Source organism: Hyla sarda, unplaced genomic scaffold, assembly GCF_029499605.1.
Source record: "Hyla sarda isolate aHylSar1 unplaced genomic scaffold, aHylSar1.hap1 scaffold_2584, whole genome shotgun sequence".
Classification (NCBI taxonomy): Eukaryota; Metazoa; Chordata; class Amphibia; order Anura; family Hylidae; genus Hyla; species Hyla sarda.
This window is the reverse complement of record NW_026609273.1, coordinates 1-25,118: the sequence shown is the minus strand read 5'-3', so window position 1 is coordinate 25,118 and position 25,118 is coordinate 1. Positions and strand designations below refer to the sequence as shown.

Below are 25,118 nucleotides of genomic sequence, written 5' to 3'. Positions count from 1 at the left end.
CTTTTTAAATGCAATCCATAACCCGGATTTGCCAGGAACCCTTCTTACTCCTCCTACTTGCATGTGACACTGGGCTTAGGATCTGCATAGGAAACACACACACAAGCACACACCTACCTTTGTTGCCTGCAGATGCCTCCTTGGCTGTCCCCAAACGGTATCAAACCAACACCCACGGGAAGCTGTAAGCATAGAGGACATGCCTGCACCCCATTGGACTTACCTGTGTGGGTTAAATCCGGGTTATTTGACAACCTATGGCGGTGATGGTTCTGCTCAGGCAGAGCAGTGCTGATGCTCCTCATAAAGCTGTCGCTGCTGTGAAGGTTCTAGGTGACATCACAAATCCCTTTGGTTACATACACAACAAAGCTGGGTTGTTGTTGTTTACACTCTGCAAGGCCTGTGGAAGTGAGTGACATCATAGCACTGTAGTTCTGAGGGTTCAAGATGGATGCAACAATCTCCTGTTGCTTCTATGAAGGCCGTAATAGACGACATCACCAAACAGCTCCATAGTCACATACACAGCAAAGGAGAGATGTTGTTTACACCTAGTGATGTCAGTGGTATTGAGTGACATCACAGCACAGTGCTAAGGCTCCTGGGCCTGGACACAGCAGCGGCTGCAATATCTCAACGGAGAATACGTTTATATCTATGTGTGTGTGTGCGCATATATATATATATATATATATATATATATATATATATATATTTCTCCGCCGAAATCACTTTTAAACCCATTTCCACCTTTTTTTCCCTTCTCTTCCTCTTACTTTTTTTTCACGTTTTTTTACGTTTTTCTCCTTTTCGCCTCTTTTCTGGGCGTATTATTCTTCTTTTTCTTCTTTTTTTTCGTCTAATGCATACCCCATCAGTGCAGCAATGCTTATTCAATACCGCCAGCAGATGGAGACACTGGGGGATAATTTTCTAAGGATTTATACTGATTTTTCCTGTCTGAATTTGTCGCACAGAAAGTTGCAGGCCAAATATGTGTGACATTTCTGCGACTTTAGCTTCTAGAGCATTTTTACAACATTATACATAGGTGCTGAATACATAAAAAGCGACTGTTCAGCGACAGACAAGTCGCATCGGCTGAAAGTAGGCCAGAATGTCAGTCCATGTTGGAGCAGGTTTAGATACAGTCTAAAGCATAGATCTCAAAGTCTGTGCACAGAATTTAGCAAGGGCCTCGCACCTTCTGATGCATCAGGTAGGTGCACAATAGCATAGCCTAACCCTCTGTACTTTGGTCTATATTGATGCGGGACATAGACAGCCAGCTGATGACCAATCCATTAGTGCAATGGATGGCTGGAAGCATTTGTCTTTGCCTTTGCAATACCACAGAAGCAATGCATGGTCAATGTACAGCAATGACACACCTGTGTGAACAGCCAGGAGACCCCCCCCATGTTATGTTACATAGTTACATAGTTAGTACGGTCGAAAAAAGACATATGTCCATCACGTTCAACCAGGGAATTAAGGGGTAGGGGTGTGGCGCGATATTGGGGAAGGGATGAGATTTTATATTTCTTCATAAGCATTAATCTTATTTTGTCAATTAGGAACATTCAGCACCCACCCGCTATCAAGGCAGCTGCCTATCATGTCATGCCCTACCTGCACAGGTGTGCTGGCTACTCAAATGATACAATTAAGGAGGCCATTTAGTCAGCAGCAGCAGAAGTCCTGTGCCTGGACGCTCCAACAGGGGCCAGACACAAGCAGAAGCAGAAGCAGCAGAAGCAGCAGCAGCACCACCTTTTGTTTTTTGGCTGCAGCAGCAGCAAGGCCCACAGGGCTGGCTAGCTGGCTAGCCAGCAAGCAGGTAGCAATGAAAGTAGGAATCTTTCTTTTTAACCCTGTAAGGGGGTGGTGCACTGTACCCGAAGATACTGCCATATCGGGTCAATGCATAGGGCGACGGAAGCAAGCTTCGAAATCGGCCCCCGTTCTCAAAAATCCATTTAATATATGGTCCCCAGATAGGGGACGTATCAGATATTAAACTGATAAGAACAGATTTTTTTTTTTTTAAGTTAACCCTCAGAACTCCATCAGAGCTCTAAGTTCTTATTTGAGCTTGATTTTTTTGTTCATCATCAGGAAAACCCGTTTTTCTTTATTTCTTTATCTTTTTTAACAATAAAAGAAACCATATTTAAAACATAAAAAAATATTTAACCAAAACTAACCATGCAATATTTCACCAAAGAGGATTACCAAAAGGTCATTCCTCTTCTCCATGCAAAAACCATCAAGAACTCTAGGAAACCACAAGTTATTGCACCTCTCTGCATCTCACTTTTAGCTGGAACCGCCAGCCACGCCGGAACTTTGTATGTTTCCACAAATCTATCCACATCTGCGTGAAACGAACGATAAACTTTATCCCTTGCTTCATTGATTTTATATCCCAATCTTTCTTTTAGACTACCCAAATCCTTGTCAAAGGCCTTTTTCTCTTTATTTGTCACACTCTCGAAAACAACATCAAGAGAGCCTCCATACCTTACCGGTATAAATTCATCTTCTTCATTTTCTTTCCTTTTCTTCTCCTCCACCACTTTTCTAGTTGGAGCTTCTTCCCCTTCCGGTTCTTCACTCACCTCAATTTCCTCCTCTCTATTTCTTTTCATACCCTCCTTCTTCTTCTTCTTCCTCTTAGGACACGTGCCTACCAGATGCCCCTCATCACCACATAGGTGACATTTTTTCTTTTCTTTACATGCTTCTGGTTCATGGCCTTCTCCTTGACATTTATAGCACCACAAGATGTCGCAGAAATCTTTCCTATGCCCGTACTTCTTACACTTTCGACAAAAGTCGTCCATGCCAGAAAAGAACAGGTCCCCATTAACTGTACCAATCTTAAAACGACCAGGCGGATACATTAGCCTTCCATCAGGTGCTTTCTGAAACTTTACTTGAAATTTCCACTTCGTCGTCCAAAGACCGAATTGATTATATATCTTGCCTTTTGGCTTCACCTCCTCACAGAATCTGGAAAGGAACAAAACAATCTCCTCTTCTGGGATATACGGACTGTACATCCTTACAGTTAGAAGTCTTTCCTGCGTCGGAAAATGGGGAGTAATCTCTACCCCTCCCAACACAGGGTGCGACTTCCACAGCAATGCTTTATTGCAGAACATACCACAGTCCTCCTCCGAAACCAGAACCACGTCATAGATACCACTTCTTGGAAATTCCAGCATGGATAATATCTGTTCCTTCTTCAGCTCAAAGAGCTTGAACAAAATCTCTTCAACTACGAAAAATAAGCCTCTCTCCTTCTTCTCAGGGTCCAAAAGAGTAACACGAACTCCATTTCGTAGTCTGGCGTAGCTAGGTACACCTACAGCAGGATCTTCTGTCTTGCCAGCCTCCTCCATCGCAGAATAAAACACCTCCCCTACTGCAAGCAGGTAGGTGGTGATCGCTCCTCGTTGCCCAGGGACTAAGCCGCTACCCTGATGTCAGCAAGGGGGTTTAGTCCCACCAAAAGATGGAACGATCCCCCAGGGAAAAGGAGCGGGTACCCCGGGCACCTTCCAGCCAGATCAAGCAAGCAAATACTACACTTGATCTTAGCCAAAAGGCCGAGAAGCGATAACCGTGAAAGGGGCGGGCCCAACAAGGTCCCCTTCATGGGCACTATCACTGCTTGCTGTCAGGGAGGCTGCCAGACAATTTTCCATGCACACTCTGGGCTGGGGGGCAGTCAACCACCAGTACACACAGCAGAACCTAAACCCATACCATTATTGCTAAGCAGCAAGACAGGGGCCCATTGCACTCCCACGGGGCCTTTTTAAATGCAATCCATAACCCGGATTTGCCAGGAACCCTTCTTACTCCTCCTACTTGCATGTGACACTGGGCTTAGGATCTGCATAGGAAACACACACACAAGCACACACCTACCTTTGTTGCCTGCAGATGCCTCCTTGGCTGTCCCCAAACGGTATCAAACCAACACCCACGGGAAGCTGTAAGCATAGAGGACATGCCTGCACCCCATTGGACTTACCTGTGTGGGTTAAATCCGGGTTATTTGACAACCTATGGCGGTGATGGTTCTGCTCAGGCAGAGCAGTGCTGATGCTCCTCATAAAGCTGTCGCTGCTGTGAAGGTTCTAGGTGACATCACAAATCCCTTTGGTTACATACACAACAAAGCTGGGTTGTTGTTGTTTACACTCTGCAAGGCCTGTGGAAGTGAGTGACATCATAGCACTGTAGTTCTGAGGGTTCAAGATGGATGCAACAATCTCCTGTTGCTTCTATGAAGGCCGTAATAGACGACATCACCAAACAGCTCCATAGTCACATACACAGCAAAGGAGAGATGTTGTTTACACCTAGTGATGTCAGTGGTATTGAGTGACATCACAGCACAGTGCTAAGGCTCCTGGGCCTGGACACAGCAGCGGCTGCAATATCTCAACGGAGAATACGTTTATATCTATGTGTGTGTGTGCGCATATATATATATATATATATATATATATATATATATATATATATATATATATATTTCTCCGCCGAAATCACTTTTAAACCCATTTCCACCTTTTTTTCCCTTCTCTTCCTCTTACTTTTTTTTCACGTTTTTTTACGTTTTTCTCCTTTTCGCCTCTTTTCTGGGCGTATTATTCTTCTTTTTCTTCTTTTTTTTCGTCTAATGCATACCCCATCAGTGCAGCAATGCTTATTCAATACCGCCAGCAGATGGAGACACTGGGGGATAATTTTCTAAGGATTTATACTGATTTTTCCTGTCTGAATTTGTCGCACAGAAAGTTGCAGGCCAAATATGTGTGACATTTCTGCGACTTTAGCTTCTAGAGCATTTTTACAACATTATACATAGGTGCTGAATACATAAAAAGCGACTGTTCAGCGACAGACAAGTCGCATCGGCTGAAAGTAGGCCAGAATGTCAGTCCATGTTGGAGCAGGTTTAGATACAGTCTAAAGCATAGATCTCAAAGTCTGTGCACAGAATTTAGCAAGGGCCTCGCACCTTCTGATGCATCAGGTAGGTGCACAATAGCATAGCCTAACCCTCTGTACTTTGGTCTATATTGATGCGGGACATAGACAGCCAGCTGATGACCAATCCATTAGTGCAATGGATGGCTGGAAGCATTTGTCTTTGCCTTTGCAATACCACAGAAGCAATGCATGGTCAATGTACAGCAATGACACACCTGTGTGAACAGCCAGGAGACCCCCCCCCATGTTATGTTACATAGTTACATAGTTAGTACGGTCGAAAAAAGACATATGTCCATCACGTTCAACCAGGGAATTAAGGGGTAGGGGTGTGGCGCGATATTGGGGAAGGGATGAGATTTTATATTTCTTCATAAGCATTAATCTTATTTTGTCAATTAGGAACATTCAGCACCCACCCGCTATCAAGGCAGCTGCCTATCATGTCATGCCCTACCTGCACAGGTGTGCTGGCTACTCAAATGATCCAATTAAGGAGGCCATTTAGTCAGCAGCAGCAGAAGTCCTGTGCCTGGACGCTCCAACAGGGGCCAGACACAAGCAGAAGCAGAAGCAGCAGAAGCAGCAGCAGCACCACCTTTTGTTTTTTGGCTGCAGCAGCAGCAAGGCCCACAGGGCTGGCTAGCTGGCTAGCCAGCAAGCAGGTAGCAATGAAAGTAGGAATCTTTCTTTTTAACCCTGTAAGGGGGTGGTGCACTGTACCCGAAGATACTGCCATATCGGGTCAATGCATAGGGCGACGGAAGCAAGCATCGAAATCGGCCCCCGTTCTCAAAAATCCATTTAATATATGGTCCCCAGATAGGGGACGTATCAGATATTAAACTGATAAGAACAGATAAGGTTTCAACAAAATTTTATTGAATAAATAAGAAACCATACAAAATTTAAAATGCAAAATAATAAAAGGTTCACAAAAGTTTTAAAATACAAATAATAAAACCAGTAATAAAAGGAGAAAAAATAAAAATGGCAGGATAAAACATTATACAAATGTCATAAAAACTGATTATATTGTTATTTCGTTCCATAGAGGCAGACACCACATGGATGCTGCCTCGCTGGCCCCCAACTGTTTCTTGTCTCTTAGGTAATAGATGTACATCTCACTCAGGGCCAGCTTTATACAGTTTTTAACATCAATAAAATCATGTTTAAAAAGTAAGATGTTCCTAACTTTCCAGATGGCATTTTTAAAACAATTAATAATCATCCAGCAGATCATCTGCTGTTTAAAATTGGGGCAGTTAAAAAGACCGTAAAAGACACATTCGTGATTAAAATCTTTTAGGCCGCAGGCCCACTTCAAAAGTGGGCCTACCTTCCTCCAAAGCTCCCGTGCAAAAGGGCAGTTCCAAAATATGTGCAGCACCGTTTCGTCCACTCCGCAGCCATCTCTCGGGCACTTGGCTCTCGCCACCAGTCCTCGCCTGTGCTGGAACTCACGAGTAGGGAGGCACTGGTGGACGATTGCCCAGGCAAGATCCCTGTGTACATTCGCCAGAAACTTCCCGTACACGTTCCGCCATACCTTTTTGGATCTTGCCTGTGTGAAATTGGACACTGCCAGGGTAACCTCACTCCGCCTGAGGACCTTTGATACCTTTCTCTGGTCCCCCAGTATGTCAGACTCCAAATCTTGGAGACCTAGGAGCCTGACTGTCTTTTCCAACACCACATAATGTTTTGGGGGACACAGAAGCACCGGAGCGTTCAGAGGGATGCGCAACCATTTTTTAAAAACCATGCCCGCAGCGTACCTTAAAAAGCAGCTAAAAATGCCATCGGATTTAATAATTTTAAAACAGAAACAGAAATACTTTATGTAAAAGAAAGTAAAAAGGTTAGGAACATCTTTCCCGCCATTATCTTTACTTTTGTACATAAAATCACGCTTTAATTTCTCCATTTTTGAACCCCATAAAAAAGTAAAAACAATTCTAGTTACTTTTTTAATGTATAAAATAGATGGAGGAAATACCATGGCAATGTATAGCATAATAGGGAGTAAAACCATCTTTATTATTAAAATCTTCCCCTCCATGGTAAGGTTTCTAAGATTCCACATTAAAATCTTCTTCTCCATCTTAGCTATAGCTGAATCCCAGTTAGGGCTCCCATCATTGACCTGGTTAAAAACAATACCTAAAACTTTAATTTGATCCTGTTGCATTGTAACTCCTGGGGTGATGGATGAATCCCAGGAGCCAATATAAAAACAGTCACATTTATCTGTGTTTAGCTTAAAACCAGAGACCTCGCAGAAATAGCTGGTGTTCCTCAATGCCCCCCTCATGGATGGAGAGTCCGGGCACAGTATGGTGACATCATCCATGTACCCCAACACCTTTAGATGGGTCCCTCCTCCACCAGGTATCGGTACGCCTCTTACTACCCGGTCTTTTCTGAGGAGGGCCATCAGTGGTTCGATTGCGCAAATAAAAAGGAGTGGGGACAGGGGGCAGCCCTGTTTGACACCTGATAAAAGAGGAACACCGCTGGTTAAAAAGCCATTAACAGAGACTTGACTAAAACAGGATCGGTATAAAAGCATGATTCGGCTTAAAATCGTTTCAGGCACTGCCATCTTTTTAAGAACTAAAAACAGGTATTCATGGGAGACCCTATCAAAGGCTTTTTCAAAGTCTAAGGATAAAATTGCTACAGTTTGATTTCTATCCTTAAAATACCATAAAACATCTCTTAAAATATTTAGGGATTCAGCTATAGACCTTCCAGGTACCCCACAAACCTGATTTGGGTGAATTAATTTATGAATAAAAGGTTTAAAACGGACAGCTAATAACTTGGCTAAAACTTTATAATCGACATTTAAAAGTGTGATGGGGCGCCAATTTTTTAGCATATCCTTTTCACCCTTTTTAAAAAGTAATGATACAATCCCCCTCCTCCAGGAAGGGGGAAGTTCATTAACAATAAAAGTTTCTTTATACAATAAAACCATATCATCCTTTAAAATATCCCAAAAAGCTAAATAAAATTCGATGGGTAAACCATCTTCCCCAGGGGCCTTCCCACTAGAAAAACTTTTAAAAACAAATAAAAGTTCATCTAAGTTAAGATCACGGGATAAAACCTCCTGGTCTAAAACATCTAGCTTAAAATCAAGGGAATTAAGAACATGTTCTAAAAAGGATGGATTAAGATCTTTCTTATTAAAAAGAAGCTGGTAGAAGTTAAAAACTGCATCTAACATGCCTTTTGGAGTGGATTCACCCTCAAGGTTTTGGATGATATCCCTCCTATTCATCACTTTTTTAAAAAAGAAACGGGAACATTTCTCGCCCTCCTCCAGGTGCTGCACATGTGAGTTAAAAATGATTTGTTTCCCTTTCTTTTCTATGGCATGTTTTATTTCAGTTTTAAGGTTTAAAATATCATTTTCTACATCCATACCAGCTTCTTTCAATTTAAAAAGTACATTTAAACGCATGTTAAGAACATAAAACCACTGTTTTTCCATTTTTGCCTTCTTCTTACCTGCTTTGATAAAAAAAAATCTGATTTTAGATTTGGTGCCCTCCCACCAGTGCAGCATAGGCTCATGGGGTTTTCTTTGTGATTGCCAGCATTGGTAGGTCCGCACAAACTCCTCTTTTATCTCAGGGTCCTCTAGGAGTGTGGTGTTTAATCTCCAGAGGCCCCTTTTTGCTTTTTGCTCCCCCTCTAGCTCCAGGCCCACCAAGAGGAGCTTATGATCAGAGAAGATATTCTGCTCGAGCGTGCATTTCAGGGGTTTAAAAGCTCTAGAGGAAAAAATAAAATCGATTCTGGAGCTCACTCTTCCATTGGACCATGTGGCGCCCGGGTCCTCCGGCAAGAGATCCTTCCAGCAATCTTTCAAATTAAAATCATCAATAAAATTTTTAAGCAGGTAAGAAGTGCGGTCTTTACGATTAATATCCCCACCCTGCCGGTGTTCCCCATCACGTATGCAGTTAAAATCACCTCCCACCAGCAGGGGGGAAGACCCAACACAAAACAGTGGTAAAATTTCAAATAGTTCTGCCCGCTCCTGTTTATCAGGAGGGGCATACACATTTAAAACACGAATTAAAAGTCCATTAAAATATAGATGAATTAAAAGAGCTCTGCCAGGCACAATCTCAGTTACTGTATGAATAGAAAAGGACTGGCCTCGGCAGAGCAGCCCAACACCCACAGAACGACAGTCATTTGCACCGGACCATATGGATGGGCCCAGCTTCCAGTCTTCTTTTAAGTCTTTATAGTCCATTTTACTAGGGATTCCACATTCTTGTAGCAGGCAAAGGTCAAAGTCACATGTCTCTAGATAAGAAAATAAAGCAGCCCTGCGATCAGGGCTCTTTAAGGACCTCACATTGAGTGAGGCAATTTTTACAGGGATAGGCATAGTTTATGGAGAGTCCGTGCTTGGAGAATCAAAGTCAATAATAAGCTGCGTACCGTCATCCCCCGCCTGCGGGGTCATCAGCTCCTTGATGTTCTGAGGGTCGGAGCTTGAGATCGATGATGCCCCGACCCTGAGCTCGCTCTCGTCCGAACTACGGCACGCCGCTTTCCTTTGAATGTCTTCCTCTTCTTCTTCTCTTTGTCTTTTAAATGTCACACTGCTGTCCATATCCTCTGTGTTGCTCTCACTCGATGTAATCTCTGGCCCCCGGCTGATGGATCTGCGTCTTCTTTCATCTTTTGACGACTGGAACTGCTGCACAGGGGCCTGTGAGGCCTCTTTTCCGGAACCTTTGCCGCTACCTTGGGAAGTTTTCATCGCTTGTTCCCCAGCAAGCGTTGCTGAGGACTGTTGCTCCAACTTCCCCATCGATCGACGATGGCCAGTTTTACCCACCGGGTCCACTGCTGGCGGGGCAGCAAACCCTGGTTTGGCGCCACTTGTCTTCTTGGCCCTGTCCTGTATAGGCGGAGTAACAGGACCGGGCTCAGACCTGGCCACCTGGCTCCCCTTCCGGCGGGCTTTCACCGGGGCCTCTTCGTCCGGAGCAGGGCGACCCTGGGCCAAGCCAGTACCTGGCTTATGCTGCAATTTTGGGTCCACCTCTGCCCCCACCGAGGCCCGTCGGCTGCCACCCGCCACAGGTGAGCCCCCTTCAGAAGTTTTGGCGGGCTCTTGAGCCAGGTAGGAAGTCGATCGACGTCTTTCAATTTCCCGGGCAGTAAACTCGATCACCCGCCCGGGCTTCGTGGAATCCCCATGGCCTCCCCCTAGCACTACAACCGGTGGGCCCCCCGATGGAGCACCAGAGGTCTTGGGCCTGGACCCATCAGTACCTGCCATCTGGGGTTTGGGCATCTTAAAAAAGGACGTCTTTTGTCCTGTCCCCTCTTTGGGTGGGCCCAGCCTTGACCCACCCATCGTAGTTTTTGCTTTATGGGGACAGGAATTAAAATCGTGATTTTCCTCTCCGCAGAGGTTGCACCTTATCGTATGGCTACATCTTGAGGCTATGTGACCTTCTTGGCCACACCTATTGCAGCGAATCACACGCTCCGCGCCGCAGGTCTCCTGGGTGTGGCCAAACCTCAAGCAATTTCGGCAATACATAGGCATTTGAGGATAGAACAGGAAGCCCCGAACTCTCCCGATGGCAAAATTTGGGGGCGGATGGCAAAGACCCCCAATACCACCGGGATCCTTACGGAGCTTGACCCAGAACTTCCTCTTGCCGTTCCAGAACCGCACGGAGTTCAAGATTTTGTTTGCGAATCGCACCTCTTCGCAGTATCGTCGAAGAAAAGTGGCTATATCCTCCGTGGTCACATGAGGGCTGTGCATAGCCACCACCAACGGTATATGTTCCTCACCATAGAGGAACTGGAACGAAAGACCGTCGAGTCGATCGTCCCTCTGGTCCGCACCAGACAAGGTTGCATAGATGTTATCGCAACACGCCGTGGCCGTGAAGGTGACGGTATACAGGCCACGGCTTTCCTGGTCATTTAGACACAGGATGTCCTCCCTATTGAGGCGGAAGTAGTCAAGAAGAATCACCTCCGCAATGAAGCGGAGGTTCTTCAACTGACGATGGCTCTCCGACACCTCTATGCGGATGGTATTTCGCATCGACATTTCCCCAGAGGGGAAAGCCCAGGAGAACGGCATCTTCCACACCCAGGGACTAAGCCCCTTCCCCAATAGCAGCAGGGGCTCGGAATCCCGCTATAAAAGCGGAACCCTTACCCAAGGCAGAGGTCGGGGGTACCCTAGGTGCTTCCGAAGCTACAGGTAACGCTCAACGTACCGAAAATGCCTTCTGAGACACAAGGTCCCAGAGACAGGGGGATCGCAACCCGTTGTCTGTGGACTAAGCCCGCTCCCCAATAGCAGCAAGGGGGTGAAGTCCCTCCGTAAGGAGAGACAATCCCCCAAGGCCGAGAAGCGGGGTACCACAGACACCTTCCGACCAGACCAAATGCAGATACTACACTTGATCTTAGCCAAAAGGCCGAGAAGCGATAACCGTGAAAGGGGCGGGCCCAACAAGGTCCCCTTCATGGGCACTATCACTGCTTGCTGTCAGGGAGGCTGCCAGACAATTTTCCATGCACACTCTGGGCTGGGGGGCAGTCAACCACCAGTACACACAGCAGAACCTAAACCCATACCATTATTGCTAAGCAGCAAGACAGGGGCCCATTGCACTCCCACGGGGCCTTTTTAAATGCAATCCATAACCCGGATTTGCCAGGAACCCTTCTTACTCCTCCTACTTGCATGTGACACTGGGCTTAGGATCTGCATAGGAAACACACACACAAGCACACACCTACCTTTGTTGCCTGCAGATGCCTCCTTGGCTGTCCCCAAACGGTATCAAACCAACACCCACGGGAAGCTGTAAGCATAGAGGACATGCCTGCACCCCATTGGACTTACCTGTGTGGGTTAAATCCGGGTTATTTGACAACCTATGGCGGTGATGGTTCTGCTCAGGCAGAGCAGTGCTGATGCTCCTCATAAAGCTGTCGCTGCTGTGAAGGTTCTAGGTGACATCACAAATCCCTTTGGTTACATACACAACAAAGCTGGGTTGTTGTTGTTTACACTCTGCAAGGCCTGTGGAAGTGAGTGACATCATAGCACTGTAGTTCTGAGGGTTCAAGATGGATGCAACAATCTCCTGTTGCTTCTATGAAGGCCGTAATAGACGACATCACCAAACAGCTCCATAGTCACATACACAGCAAAGGAGAGATGTTGTTTACACCTAGTGATGTCAGTGGTATTGAGTGACATCACAGCACAGTGCTAAGGCTCCTGGGCCTGGACACAGCAGCGGCTGCAATATCTCAACGGAGAATACGTTTATATCTATGTGTGTGTGTGCGCATATATATATATATATATATATATATATATATATATATATATTTCTCCGCCGAAATCACTTTTAAACCCATTTCCACCTTTTTTTCCCTTCTCTTCCTCTTACTTTTTTTTCAAGTTTTTTTACGTTTTTCTCCTTTTCGCCTCTTTTCTGGGCGTATTATTCTTCTTTTTCTTCTTTTTTTTCGTCTAATGCATACCCCATCAGTGCAGCAATGCTTATTCAATACCGCCAGCAGATGGAGACACTGGGGGATAATTTTCTAAGGATTTATACTGATTTTTCCTGTCTGAATTTGTCGCACAGAAAGTTGCAGGCCAAATATGTGTGACATTTCTGCGACTTTAGCTTCTAGAGCATTTTTACAACATTATACATAGGTGCTGAATACATAAAAAGCGACTGTTCAGCGACAGACAAGTCGCATCGGCTGAAAGTAGGCCAGAATGTCAGTCCATGTTGGAGCAGGTTTAGATACAGTCTAAAGCATAGATCTCAAAGTCTGTGCACAGAATTTAGCAAGGGCCTCGCACCTTCTGATGCATCAGGTAGGTGCACAATAGCATAGCCTAACCCTCTGTACTTTGGTCTATATTGATGCGGGACATAGACAGCCAGCTGATGACCAATCCATTAGTGCAATGGATGGCTGGAAGCATTTGTCTTTGCCTTTGCAATACCACAGAAGCAATGCATGGTCAATGTACAGCAATGACACATCTGTGTGAACAGCCAGGAGACCCCCCCCCCCATGTTATGTTACAAAGTTACATAGTTAGTACGGTCGAAAAAAGACATATGTCCATCACGTTCAACCAGGGAATTAAGGGGTAGGGGTGTGGCGCGATATTGGGGAAGGGATGAGATTTTATATTTCTTCATAAGCATTAATCTTATTTTGTCAATTAGGAACATTCAGCACCCACCCGCTATCAAGGCAGCTGCCTATCATGTCATGCCCTACCTGCACAGGTGTGCTGGCTACTCAAATGATCCAATTAAGGAGGCCATTTAGTCAGCAGCAGCAGAAGTCCTGTGCCTGGACGCTCCAACAGGGGCCAGACACAAGCAGAAGCAGAAGCAGCAGAAGCAGCAGCAGCACCACCTTTTGTTTTTTGGCTGCAGCAGCAGCAAGGCCCACAGGGCTGGCTAGCTGGCTAGCCAGCAAGCAGGTAGCAATGAAAGTAGGAATCTTTCTTTTTAACCCTGTAAGGGGGTGGTGCACTGTACCCGAAGATACTGCCATATCGGGTCAATGCATAGGGCGACGGAAGCAAGCTTCGAAATCGGCCCCCGTTCTCAAAAATCCATTTAATATATGGTCCCCAGATAGGGGACGTATCAGATATTAAACTGATAAGAACAGATACTACACTTGATCTTAGCCAAAAGGCCGAGAAGCGATAACCGTGAAAGGGGCGGGCCCAACAAGGTCCCCTTCATGGGCACTATCACTGCTTGCTGTCAGGGAGGCTGCCAGACAATTTTCCATGCACACTCTGGGCTGGGGGGCAGTCAACCACCAGTACACACAGCAGAACCTAAACCCATACCATTATTGCTAAGCAGCAAGACAGGGGCCCATTGCACTCCCACGGGGCCTTTTTAAATGCAATCCATAACCCGGATTTGCCAGGAACCCTTCTTACTCCTCCTACTTGCATGTGACACTGGGCTTAGGATCTGCATAGGAAACACACACACAAGCACACACCTACCTTTGTTGCCTGCAGATGCCTCCTTGGCTGTCCCCAAACGGTATCAAACCAACACCCACGGGAAGCTGTAAGCATAGAGGACATGCCTGCACCCCATTGGACTTACCTGTGTGGGTTAAATCCGGGTTATTTGACAACCTATGGCGGTGATGGTTCTGCTCAGGCAGAGCAGTGCTGATGCTCCTCATAAAGCTGTCGCTGCTGTGAAGGTTCTAGGTGACATCACAAATCCCTTTGGTTACATACACAACAAAGCTGGGTTGTTGTTGTTTACACTCTGCAAGGCCTGTGGAAGTGAGTGACATCATAGCACTGTAGTTCTGAGGGTTCAAGATGGATGCAACAATCTCCTGTTGCTTCTATGAAGGCCGTAATAGACGACATCACCAAACAGCTCCATAGTCACATACACAGCAAAGGAGAGATGTTGTTTACACCTAGTGATGTCAGTGGTATTGAGTGACATCACAGCACAGTGCTAAGGCTCCTGGGCCTGGACACAGCAGCGGCTGCAATATCTCAACGGAGAATACGTTTATATCTATGTGTGTGTGTGCGCATATATATATATATATATATATATATATATATATATATATATATATATTTCTCCGCCGAAATCACTTTTAAACCCATTTCCACCTTTTTTTCCCTTCTCTTCCTCTTACTTTTTTTTCACGTTTTTTTACGTTTTTCTCCTTTTCGCCTCTTTTCTGGGCGTATTATTCTTCTTTTTCTTCTTTTTTTTCGTCTAATGCATACCCCATCAGTGCAGCAATGCTTATTCAATACCGCCAGCAGATGGAGACACTGGGGGATAATTTTCTAAGGATTTATACTGATTTTTCCTGTCTGAATTTGTCGCACAGAAAGTTGCAGGCCAAATATGTGTGACATTTCTGCGACTTTAGCTTCTAGAGCATTTTTACAACATTATACATAGGTGCTGAATACATAAAAAGCGACTGTTCAGCGACAGACAAGTCGCATCGGCTGAAAGTAGGCCAGAATGTCAGTCCATGTTGGAGCAGGTTTAGATACAGTCTAAAGCATAGATCTCAAAGTCTGTGCACAGAATTTAGCAAGGGCCTCGCACCTTCTGATGCATCAGGTAGGTGCACAATAGCATAGCCTAACCCTCTGTACTTTGGTCTATATTGATGCGGGACATAGACAGCCAGCTGATGACCAATCCATTAGTGCAATGGATGGCTGGAAGCATTTGTCTTTGCCTTTGCAATACCACAGAAGCAATGCATGGTCAATGTACAGCAATGACACACCTGTGTGAACAGCCAGGAGACCCCCCCCCATGTTATGTTACATAGTTACATAGTTAGTACGGTCGAAAAAAGACATATGTCCATCACGTTCAACCAGGGAATTAAGGGGTAGGGGTGTGGCGCGATATTGGGGAAGGGATGAGATTTTATATTTCTTCATAAGCATTAATCTTATTTTGTCAATTAGGAACATTCAGCACCCACCCGCTATCAAGGCAGCTGCCTATCATGTCATGCCCTACCTGCACAGGTGTGCTGGCTACTCAAATGATCCAATTAAGGAGGCCATTTAGTCAGCAGCAGCAGAAGTCCTGTGCCTGGACGCTCCAACAGGGGCCAGACACAAGCAGAAGCAGCAGAAGCAGCAGCAGCACCACCTTTTGTTTTTTGGCTGCAGCAGCAGCAAGGCCCACAGGGCTGGCTAGCTGGCTAGCCAGCAAGCAGGTAGCAATGAAAGTAGGAATCTTTCTTTTTAACCCTGTAAGGGGGTGGTGCACTGTACCCGAAGATACTGCCATATCGGGTCAATGCATAGGGCGACGGAAGCAAGCTTCGAAATCGGCCCCCGTTCTCAAAAATCCATTTAATATATGGTCCCCAGATAGGGGACGTATCAGATATTAAACTGATAAGAACAGATACTACACTTGATCTTAGCCAAAAGGCCGAGAAGCGATAACCGTGAAAGGGGCGGGCCCAACAAGGTCCCCTTCATGGGCACTATCACTGCTTGCTGTCAGGGAGGCTGCCAGACAATTTTCCATGCACACTCTGGGCTGGGGGGCAGTCAACCACCAGTACACACAGCAGAACCTAAACCCATACCATTATTGCTAAGCAGCAAGACAGGGGCCCATTGCACTCCCACGGGGCCTTTTTAAATGCAATCCATAACCCGGATTTGCCAGGAACCCTTCTTACTCCTCCTACTTGCATGTGACACTGGGCTTAGGATCTGCATAGGAAACACACACACAAGCACACACCTACCTTTGTTGCCTGCAGATGCCTCCTTGGCTGTCCCCAAACGGTATCAAACCAACACCCACGGGAAGCTGTAAGCATAGAGGACATGCCTGCACCCCATTGGACTTACCTGTGTGGGTTAAATCCGGGTTATTTGACAACCTATGGCGGTGATGGTTCTGCTCAGGCAGAGCAGTGCTGATGCTCCTCATAAAGCTGTCGCTGCTGTGAAGGTTCTAGGTGACATCACAAATCCCTTTGGTTACATACACAACAAAGCTGGGTTGTTGTTGTTTACACTCTGCAAGGCCTGTGGAAGTGAGTGACATCATAGCACTGTAGTTCTGAGGGTTCAAGATGGATGCAACAATCTCCTGTTGCTTCTATGAAGGCCGTAATAGACGACATCACCAAACAGCTCCATAGTCACATACACAGCAAAGGAGAGATGTTGTTTACACCTAGTGATGTCAGTGGTATTGAGTGACATCACAGCACAGTGCTAAGGCTCCTGGGCCTGGACACAGCAGCGGCTGCAATATCTCAACGGAGAATACGTTTATATCTATGTGTGTGTGTGCGCATATATATATATATATATATATATATATATATATATATATATATATATTTCTCCGCCGAAATCACTTTTAAACCCATTTCCACCTTTTTTTCCCTTCTCTTCCTCTTACTTTTTTTTCACGTTTTTTTACGTTTTTCTCCTTTTCGCCTCTTTTCTGGGCGTATTATTCTTCTTTTTCTTCTTTTTTTTCGTCTAATGCATACCCCATCAGTGCAGCAATGCTTATTCAATACCGCCAGCAGATGGAGACACTGGGGGATAATTTTCTAAGGATTTATACTGATTTTTCCTGTCTGAATTTGTCGCACAGAAAGTTGCAGGCCAAATATGTGTGACATTTCTGCGACTTTAGCTTCTAGAGCATTTTTACAACATTATACATAGGTGCTGAATACATAAAAAGCGACTGTTCAGCGACAGACAAGTCGCATCGGCTGAAAGTAGGCCAGAATGTCAGTCCATGTTGGAGCAGGTTTAGATACAGTCTAAAGCATAGATCTCAAAGTCTGTGCACAGAATTTAGCAAGGGCCTCGCACCTTCTGATGCATCAGGTAGGTGCACAATAGCATAGCCTAACCCTCTGTACTTTGGTCTATATTGATGCGGGACATAGACAGCCAGCTGATGACCAATCCATTAGTGCAATGGATGGCTGGAAGCATTTGTCTTTGCCTTTGCAATACCACAGAAGCAATGCATGGTCAATGTACAGCAATGACACATCTGTGTGAACAGCCAGGAGACCCCCCCCCATGTTATGTTACAAAGTTACATAGTTAGTACGGTCGAAAAAAGACATATGTCCATCACGTTCAACCAGGGAATTAAGGGGTAGGGGTGTGGCGCGATATTGGGGAAGGGATGAGATTTTATATTTCTTCATAAGCATTAATCTTATTTTGTCAATTAGGAACATTCAGCACCCACCCGCTATCAAGGCAGCTGCCTATCATGTCATGCCCTACCTGCACAGGTGTGCTGGCTACTCAAATGATCCAATTAAGGAGGCCATTTAGTCAGCAGCAGCAGAAGTCCTGTGCCTGGACGCTCCAACAGGGGCCAGACACAAGCAGAAGCAGAAGCAGCAGAAGCAGCAGCAGCACCACCTTTTGTTTTTTGGCTGCAGCAGCAGCAAGGCCCACAGGGCTGGCTAGCTGGCTAGCCAGCAAGCAGGTAGCAATGAAAGTAGGAATCTTTCTTTTTAACCCTGTAAGGGGGTGGTGCACTGTACCCGAAGATACTGCCATATCGGGTCAATGCATAGGGCGACGGAAGCAAGCTTCGAAATCGGCCCCCGTTCTCAAAAATCCATTTAATATATGGTCCCCAGATAGGGGACGTATCAGATATTAAACTGATAAGAACAGATACTACACTTGATCTTAGCCAAAAGGCCGAGAAGCGATAACCGTGAAAGGGGCGGGCCCAACAAGGTCCCCTTCATGGGCACTATCACTGCTTGCTGTCAGGGAGGCTGCCAGACAATTTTCCATGCACACTCTGGGCTGGGGGGCAGTCAACCACCAGTACACACAGCAGAACCTAAACCCATACCATTATTGCTAAGCAGCAAGACAGGGGCCCATTGCACTCCCACGGGGCCTTTTTAAATGCAATCCATAACCCGGATTTGCCAGGAACCCTTCTTACTCCTCCTACTTGCATGTGACACTGGGCTTAGGATCTGCATAGGAAACACACACACAAGCACACACCTACCTTTGTTGCCTGCAGATGCCTCCTTGGCTGTCCCCAAACGGTATCAAACCAACACCCACGGGAAGCTGTAAGCATAGAGGACATGCCTGCACCCCATTGGACTTACCTGTGTGGGTTAAATCCGGGTTATTTGACAACCTATGGCGGTGATGGTTCTGCTCAGGCAGAGCAGTGCTGATGCTCCTCATAAAGCTGTCGCTGCTGTGAAGGTTCTAGGTGACATCACAAATCCCTTTGGTTACATACACAACAAAGCTGGGTTGTTGTTGTTTACACTCTGCAAGGCCTGTGGAAGTGAGTGACATCATAGCACTGTAGTTCTGAGGGTTCAAGATGGATGCAACAATCTCCTGTTGCTTCTATGAAGGCCGTAATAGACGACATCACCAAACAGCTCCATAGTCACATACACAGCAAAGGAGAGATGTTGTTTACACCTAGTGATGTCAGTGGTATTGAGTGACATCACAGCACAGTGCTAAGGCTCCTGGGCCTGGACACAGCAGCGGCTGCAATATCTCAACGGAGAATACGTTTATATCTATGTGTGTGTGTGCGCATATATATATATATATATATATATATATATATATATATATATTTCTCCGCCGAAATCACTTTTAAACCCATTTCCACCTTTTTTTCCCTTCTCTTCCTCTTACTTTTTTTTCACGTTTTTTTACGTTTTTCTCCTTTTCGCCTCTTTTCTGGGCGTATTATTCTTCTTTTTCTTCTTTTTTTTCGTCTAATGCATACCCCATCAGTGCAGCAATGCTTATTCAATACCGCCAGCAGATGGAGACACTGGGGGATAATTTTCTAAGGATTTATACTGATTTTTCCTGTCTGAATTTGTCGCACAGAAAGTTGCAGGCCAAATATGTGTGACATTTCTGCGACTTTAGCTTCTAGAGCATTTTTACAACATTATACATAGGTGCTGAATACATAAAAAGCGACTGTTCAGCGACAGACAAGTCGCATCGGCTGAAAGTAGGCCAGAATGTCAGTCCATGTTGGAGCAGGTTTAGATACAGTCTAAAGCATAGATCTCAAAGTCTGTGCACAGAATTTAGCAAGGGCCTCGCACCTTCTGATGCATCAGGTAGGTGCACAATAGCATAGCCTAACCCTCTGTACTTTGGTCTATATTGATGCGGGACATAGACAGCCAGCTGATGACCAATCCATTAGTGCAATGGATGGCTGGAAGCATTTGTCTTTGCCTTTGCAATACCACAGAAGCAATGCATGGTCAATGTACAGCAATGACACACCTGTGTGAACAGCCAGGAGACCCCCCCCCATGTTATGTTACATAGTTACATAGTTAGTACGGTCGAAAAAAGACATATGTCCATCACGTTCAACCAGGGAATTAAGGGGTAGGGGTGTGGCGCGATATTGGGGAAGGGATGAGATTTTATATTTCTTCATAAGCATTAATCTTATTTTGTCAATTAGGAACATTCAGCACCCACCCGCTATCAAGGCAGCTGCCTATCATGTCATGCCCTACCTGCACAGGTGTGCTGGCTACTCAAATGATCCAATTAAGGAGGCCATTTAGTCAGCAGCAGCAGAAGTCCTGTGCCTGGACGCTCCAACAGGGGCCAGACACAAGCAGAAGCAGAAGCAGCAGAAGCAGCAGCAGCACCACCTTTTGTTTTTTGGCTGCAGCAGCAGCAAGGCCCACAGGGCTGGCTAGCTGGCTAGCCAGCAAGCAGGTAGCAATGAAAGTAGGAATCTTTCTTTTTAACCCTGTAAGGGGGTGGTGCACTGTACCCGAAGATACTGCCATATCGGGTCAATGCATAGGGCGACGGAAGCAAGCTTCGAAATCGGCCCCCGTTCTCAAAAATCCATTTAATATATGGTCCCCAGATAGGGGACGTATCAGATATTAAACTGATAAGAACAGATACTACACTTGATCTTAGCCAAAAGGCCGAGAAGCGATAACCGTGAAAGGGGCGGGCCCAACAAGGTCCCCTTCATGGGCACTATCACTGCTTGCTGTCAGGGAGGCTGCCAGACAATTTTCCATGCACACTCTGGGCTGGGGGGCAGTCAACCACCAGTACACACAGCAGAACCTAAACCCATACCATTATTGCTAAGCAGCAAGACAGGGGCCCATTGCACTCCCACGGGGCCTTTTTAAATGCAATCCATAACCCGGATTTGCCAGGAACCCTTCTTACTCCTCCTACTTGCATGTGACACTGGGCTTAGGATCTGCATAGGAAACACACACACAAGCACACACCTACCTTTGTTGCCTGCAGATGCCTCCTTGGCTGTCCCCAAACGGTATCAAACCAACACCCACGGGAAGCTGTAAGCATAGAGGACATGCCTGCACCCCATTGGACTTACCTGTGTGGGTTAAATCCGGGTTATTTGACAACCTATGGCGGTGATGGTTCTGCTCAGGCAGAGCAGTGCTGATGCTCCTCATAAAGCTGTCGCTGCTGTGAAGGTTCTAGGTGACATCACAAATCCCTTTGGTTACATACACAACAAAGCTGGGTTGTTGTTGTTTACACTCTGCAAGGCCTGTGGAAGTGAGTGACATCATAGCACTGTAGTTCTGAGGGTTCAAGATGGATGCAACAATCTCCTGTTGCTTCTATGAAGGCCGTAATAGACGACATCACCAAACAGCTCCATAGTCACATACACAGCAAAGGAGAGATGTTGTTTACACCTAGTGATGTCAGTGGTATTGAGTGACATCACAGCACAGTGCTAAGGCTCCTGGGCCTGGACACAGCAGCGGCTGCAATATCTCAACGGAGAATACGTTTATATCTATGTGTGTGTGTGCGCATATATATATATATATATATATATATATATATATATATATATTTCTCCGCCGAAATCACTTTTAAACCCATTTCCACCTTTTTTTCCCTTCTCTTCCTCTTACTTTTTTTTCACGTTTTTTTACGTTTTTCTCCTTTTCGCCTCTTTTCTGGGCGTATTATTCTTCTTTTTCTTCTTTTTTTTCGTCTAATGCATACCCCATCAGTGCAGCAATGCTTATTCAATACCGCCAGCAGATGGAGACACTGGGGGATAATTTTCTAAGGATTTATACAGATTTTTCCTGTCTGAATTTGTCGCACAGAAAGTTGCAGGCCAAATATGTGTGACATTTCTGCGACTTTAGCTTCTAGAGCATTTTTACAACATTATACATAGGTGCTGAATACATAAAAAGCGACTGTTCAGCGACAGACAAGTCGCATCGGCTGAAAGTAGGCCAGAATGTCAGTCCATGTTGGAGCAGGTTTAGATACAGTCTAAAGCATAGATCTCAAAGTCTGTGCACAGAATTTAGCAAGGGCCTCGCACCTTCTGATGCATCAGGTAGGTGCACAATAGCATAGCCTAACCCTCTGTACTTTGGTCTATATTGATGCGGGACATAGACAGCCAGCTGATGACCAATCCATTAGTGCAATGGATGGCTGGAAGCATTTGTCTTTGCCTTTGCAATACCACAGAAGCAATGCATGGTCAATGTACAGCAATGACACATCTGTGTGAACAGCCAGGAGACCCCCCCCATGTTATGTTACAAAGTTACATAGTTAGTACGGTCGAAAAAAGACATATGTCCATCACGTTCAACCAGGGAATTAAGGGGTAGGGGTGTGGCGCGATATTGGGGAAGGGATGAGATTTTATATTTCTTCATAAGCATTAATCTTATTTTGTCAATTAGGAACATTCAGCACCCACCCGCTATCAAGGCAGCTGCCTATCATGTCATGCCCTACCTGCACAGGTGTGCTGGCTACTCAAATGATCCAATTAAGGAGGCCATTTAGTCAGCAGCAGCAGAAGTCCTGTGCCTGGACGCTCCAACAGGGGCCAGACACAAGCAGAAGCAGAAGCAGCAGAAGCAGCAGCAGCACCACCTTTTGTTTTTTGGCTGCAGCAGCAGCAAGGCCCACAGGGCTGGCTAGCTGGCTAGCCAGCAAGCAGGTAGCAATGAAAGTAGGAATCTTTCTTTTTAACCCTGTAAGGGGGTGGTGCACTGTACCCGAAGATACTGCCATATCGGGTCAATGCATAGGGCGACGGAAGCAAGCTTCGAAATCGGCCCCCGTTCTCAAAAATCCATTTAATATATGGTCCCCAGATAGGGGACGTATCAGATATTAAACTGATAAGAACAGATACTACACTTGATCTTAGCCAAAAGGCCGAGAAGCGATAACCGTGAAAGGGGCGGGCCCAACAAGGTCCCCTTCATGGGCACTATCACTGCTTGCTGTCAGGGAGGCTGCCAGACAATTTTCCATGCACACTCTGGGCTGGGGGGCAGTCAACCACCAGTACACACAGCAGAACCTAAACCCATACCATTATTGCTAAGCAGCAAGACAGGGGCCCATTGCACTCCCACGGGGCCTTTTTAAATGCAATCCATAACCCGGATTTGCCAGGAACCCTTCTTACTCCTCCTACTTGCATGTGACACTGGGCTTAGGATCTGCATAGGAAACACACACACAAGCACACACCTACCTTTGTTGCCTGCAGATGCCTCCTTGGCTGTCCCCAAACGGTATCAAACCAACACCCACGGGAAGCTGTAAGCATAGAGGACATGCCTGCACCCCATTGGACTTACCTGTGTGGGTTAAATCCGGGTTATTTGACAACCTATGGCGGTGATGGTTCTGCTCAGGCAGAGCAGTGCTGATGCTCCTCATAAAGCTGTCGCTGCTGTGAAGGTTCTAGGTGACATCACAAATCCCTTTGGTTACATACACAACAAAGCTGGGTTGTTGTTGTTTACACTCTGCAAGGCCTGTGGAAGTGAGTGACATCATAGCACTGTAGTTCTGAGGGTTCAAGATGGATGCAACAATCTCCTGTTGCTTCTATGAAGGCCGTAATAGACGACATCACCAAACAGCTCCATAGTCACATACACAGCAAAGGAGAGATGTTGTTTACACCTAGTGATGTCAGTGGTATTGAGTGACATCACAGCACAGTGCTAAGGCTCCTGGGCCTGGACACAGCAGCGGCTGCAATATCTCAACGGAGAATACGTTTATATCTATGTGTGTGTGTGCGCATATATATATATATATATATATATATATATATATATATATATATATTTCTCCGCCGAAATCACTTTTAAACCCATTTCCACCTTTTTTTCCCTTCTCTTCCTCTTACTTTTTTTTCACGTTTTTTTACGTTTTTCTCCTTTTCGCCTCTTTTCTGGGCGTATTATTCTTCTTTTTCTTCTTTTTTTTCGTCTAATGCATACCCCATCAGTGCAGCAATGCTTATTCAATACCGCCAGCAGATGGAGACACTGGGGGATAATTTTCTAAGGATTTATACTGATTTTTCCTGTCTGAATTTGTCGCACAGAAAGTTGCAGGCCAAATATGTGTGACATTTCTGCGACTTTAGCTTCTAGAGCATTTTTACAACATTATACATAGGTGCTGAATACATAAAAAGCGACTGTTCAGCGACAGACAAGTCGCATCGGCTGAAAGTAGGCCAGAATGTCAGTCCATGTTGGAGCAGGTTTAGATACAGTCTAAAGCATAGATCTCAAAGTCTGTGCACAGAATTTAGCAAGGGCCTCGCACCTTCTGATGCATCAGGTAGGTGCACAATAGCATAGCCTAACCCTCTGTACTTTGGTCTATATTGATGCGGGACATAGACAGCCAGCTGATGACCAATCCATTAGTGCAATGGATGGCTGGAAGCATTTGTCTTTGCCTTTGCAATACCACAGAAGCAATGCATGGTCAATGTACAGCAATGACACACCTGTGTGAACAGCCAGGAGACCCCCCCCCCCATGTTATGTTACATAGTTACATAGTTAGTACGGTCGAAAAAAGACATATGTCCATCACGTTCAACCAGGGAATTAAGGGGTAGGGGTGTGGCGCGATATTGGGGAAGGGATGAGATTTTATATTTCTTCATAAGCATTAATCTTATTTTGTCAATTAGGAACATTCAGCACCCACCCGCTATCAAGGCAGCTGCCTATCATGTCATGCCCTACCTGCACAGGTGTGCTGGCTACTCAAATGATCCAATTAAGGAGGCCATTTAGTCAGCAGCAGCAGAAGTCCTGTGCCTGGACGCTCCAACAGGGGCCAGACACAAGCAGAAGCAGAAGCAGCAGAAGCAGCAGCAGCACCACCTTTTGTTTTTTGGCTGCAGCAGCAGCAAGGCCCACAGGGCTGGCTAGCTAGCAAGCAGGTAGCAATGAAAGTAGGAATCTTTCTTTTTAACCCTGTAAGGGGGTGGTGCACTGTACCCGAAGATACTGCCATATCGGGTCAATGCATAGGGCGACGGAAGCAAGCTTCGAAATCGGCCCCCGTTCTCAAAAATCCATTTAATATATGGTCCCCAGATAGGGGACGTATCAGATATTAAACTGATAAGAAC

At 45.7% G+C, this 25,118-nt stretch overlaps 7 non-coding genes and 3 pseudogenes across 7 annotated transcripts; all 10 read right to left on the bottom strand.

Annotated features, from left to right (window-relative positions):
• Nucleotides 1-1,885: 1,885 nt before the first annotated feature.
• Nucleotides 1,886-2,073, bottom strand: LOC130324083 (U2 spliceosomal RNA). The gene has a single exon (XR_008869222.1). It is a non-coding gene; the product is annotated as a U2 spliceosomal RNA (small nuclear RNA).
• Nucleotides 2,074-3,414: 1,341 nt separating this feature from the next.
• On the bottom strand, nucleotides 3,415-3,629 carry LOC130324085 (U2 spliceosomal RNA; annotated as a pseudogene).
• A 2,094-nt stretch (nucleotides 3,630-5,723) lies between these two features.
• Nucleotides 5,724-5,909, bottom strand: LOC130324081 (U2 spliceosomal RNA). The gene has a single exon (XR_008869221.1). It is a non-coding gene; the product is annotated as a U2 spliceosomal RNA (small nuclear RNA).
• A 5,389-nt stretch (nucleotides 5,910-11,298) lies between these two features.
• LOC130324084 (U2 spliceosomal RNA) lies at nucleotides 11,299-11,516 on the bottom strand (annotated as a pseudogene).
• Nucleotides 11,517-13,600: 2,084 nt separating this feature from the next.
• LOC130324090 (U2 spliceosomal RNA) lies at nucleotides 13,601-13,791 on the bottom strand. Its single transcript, XR_008869226.1, has one exon. It is a non-coding gene; the product is annotated as a U2 spliceosomal RNA (small nuclear RNA).
• A 2,082-nt stretch (nucleotides 13,792-15,873) lies between these two features.
• LOC130324089 (U2 spliceosomal RNA) lies at nucleotides 15,874-16,064 on the bottom strand. Its single transcript, XR_008869225.1, has one exon. It is a non-coding gene; the product is annotated as a U2 spliceosomal RNA (small nuclear RNA).
• A 2,088-nt stretch (nucleotides 16,065-18,152) lies between these two features.
• Nucleotides 18,153-18,343, bottom strand: LOC130324088 (U2 spliceosomal RNA). The gene has a single exon (XR_008869224.1). It is a non-coding gene; the product is annotated as a U2 spliceosomal RNA (small nuclear RNA).
• A 2,082-nt stretch (nucleotides 18,344-20,425) lies between these two features.
• LOC130324087 (U2 spliceosomal RNA) lies at nucleotides 20,426-20,616 on the bottom strand. The gene has a single exon (XR_008869223.1). It is a non-coding gene; the product is annotated as a U2 spliceosomal RNA (small nuclear RNA).
• A 2,081-nt stretch (nucleotides 20,617-22,697) lies between these two features.
• On the bottom strand, nucleotides 22,698-22,888 carry LOC130324073 (U2 spliceosomal RNA). Its single transcript, XR_008869215.1, has one exon. It is a non-coding gene; the product is annotated as a U2 spliceosomal RNA (small nuclear RNA).
• A 2,080-nt stretch (nucleotides 22,889-24,968) lies between these two features.
• On the bottom strand, nucleotides 24,969-25,118 carry LOC130324082 (U2 spliceosomal RNA; annotated as a pseudogene; the record flags this gene model as incomplete).